Source organism: Nomia melanderi, unplaced genomic scaffold (assembly GCF_051020985.1).
Source record: "Nomia melanderi isolate GNS246 unplaced genomic scaffold, iyNomMela1 scaffold0141, whole genome shotgun sequence".
NCBI lineage: Eukaryota > Metazoa > Arthropoda > Insecta > Hymenoptera > Halictidae > Nomia > Nomia melanderi.
The window spans coordinates 57,501-59,783 of NW_027475256.1; the positions used below are offsets into that span (position 1 = coordinate 57,501).

General features: G+C 48.3%; 1 non-coding gene across 1 annotated transcript; it reads right to left on the reverse strand.

The window, feature by feature from the left end:
• Positions 1-1,314: 1,314 nt before the first annotated feature.
• LOC143175615 (5.8S ribosomal RNA) lies at positions 1,315-1,469 on the reverse strand. Its single transcript, XR_013000324.1, has one exon. It is a non-coding gene; the product is annotated as a 5.8S ribosomal RNA (ribosomal RNA).
• Positions 1,470-2,283: the final 814 nt, after the last annotated feature.

Below are 2,283 nucleotides of genomic sequence, written 5' to 3' on the forward strand. Positions count from 1 at the left end.
AAATACAACTGAACGTGGCGGAAGCGCACGGTGGTGGTCCAGCGAGGACACGCGACGACGGGGAATAAGAACTATTCGACCCGTTACGAATACGCATGCTCGTCCCGCACGATTTTAACACACACCGTGTTTTTCTCCAGTCGTCAAAGCGTTCGTGCGTCGAATTCGAAAAATAAAAAAAAAAGAAAAACACCTTTTCTCTCTCTCGGGGTAAAAGAGTCGATGTGTATTGTGTATAAAGGTTCTGCGAGAAGTCTCGTTTTGACGTGTGTTCCGCCGATAACGACGATCCTCCGAAACGGGGATACAGAAACGTTACACCTCACAACACGATCTCCGTCTCTTCTCTATAGCAGAAACCGATAAAAATACACCTCCCGAAAGAGAGTATATGGTGATTCTTTTTATATATATATATTTCGAAATTCAACTGAACGTGGCGGAAGCGCACGGTGGTGGTCCAGCGAGGACACGCGACGACGGGGAATAAGAACTATTCGACCCGTTACGAATACGCATGCTCGTCCCGCACGATTTTAACACACACCGTGTTTTTCTCCAGTCGTCAAAGCGTTCGTGCGTCGAATTCGAAAAATAAAAAAAAGAAATACACCTTTTCTCTCTCTCTCGGGGTAAAAAGAGTCGATGTGTATTGTGTATAAAGGTTCTGCTGCGAGAAGTCTCGTTTTGCCGTGTGTTTCGGTAACGACGATCCTCCGAAACGTACATCTCATTCGTAAGAGAGGAAGAAAACAATCTCCCTGGGGCCAGTCGGTAATATACCGACATACGACGTGTCGTGCACATCCGTCTCACGCACGGTATACAAAATATGAATAAAACGTGTGTAGTCTCTCTCTCTCTCGACTTCTTAATATTTTCTTTCACCTCTGACGCATCATTTCAGGTGACGTCGGGAGCGCGGGAAAAAAAATTTTTCTAAACACACGAAACCGTTCATCTCACGAACAGCCGAAAAAGTTGTCGCTCAGATCCATATCGCAGTGGAGCGGTATCCGCGGGCGGTCGTAATTGAACGACGCACGACGCCGCGAACACTCACGCGAGTCCATACAAACGATTCCGATCGTTTTGCAACAACTAGAACGTACACTGTCCGTGAAATTCACAGAATTTTCGCGTGTCCGCGACAAACGCCGACGAGACACCCATCGTTCGCTCGTACGTAGCATCCTTCTCTTAACCCGACTCAGAAACGTTCTTTGCGCCCTTCGGTAAAAAAACGTTCGATCCGAAGAGGTGAACGACGGCGGGGATTTGACAGAGCTACGCAAGCAGTGTATGGTACGTAAACGACCCTCAGCCAGGCGTGGTCCAGGAATTGTATCCGTGGACCGCAATGTGCGTTCGAAATGTCGATGTTCATGTGTCCTGCAGTTCACACGTTGACGCGCAATTAGCTGCGTTCTTCATCGACCCACGAGCCAAGTGATCCACCGTTCAGGGTAATCGTATAAATTTTATATTTCACATATATAATTTTATTCTCATTTGTTCGACCTAATATCTCTCTTCTTTCAAAGAGAAGATAAAAGTTGATACCTGAATCTCCGACCAGCGCGCGAAGGAGATTCAGGCGTCGCCTTGGAGACGACACCGAAGCCTTTCGAGACGAAAAACGTTCAAGTAATATGTATATATTTCTCGACGTTCCGGGCGTATAGTGCATTCAAAAACCCGCGAAAGACGCAGAAGACTCGCACGCGTGGAAACGACGGGGATATATTTTGTATCCTACCCGATACTGAATCCATCGCGTGCAGTCGACCCTCGCGTTCTTCCGATCAGACGCATCTATTGTTGCGCGCATGTTTTCGCGTCGCATCGCGCGAAACGTTGCACGAATCGTACCGATCGATCGATTGAAAGCAAATAATGAAAAAAGACTTCACAGCTGGCTCTTTGCCGGTCATTCGTCCCATGTTATCTCTTGCCGCGAAATTGGCGCGCAAGAGTTGGGTGTCAGACGCGCGGCTTTAAAACGAGCTTCACGGCCGGTCCCTTCGTTACCGCTTTCGTTCTTTCTCTCGGAACGACCATGAACGAACACGACGAGCGACGCTACGGCATACACACGTCCACGGATTCGATTAAAAAAACAGACTTCACAGCTGGCTCTTTGCCGGTCATTCGTCCCATATTATCTCTTGCCGCGAAATTGGCGCGCAAGAGTTGGGTGTCAGACGCACGGCTTTAAAACGAGCTTCACGGCCGGTCCTCTCAATTCCGTGTACGGTACACGCAAGATGCGGGTTCCACTTC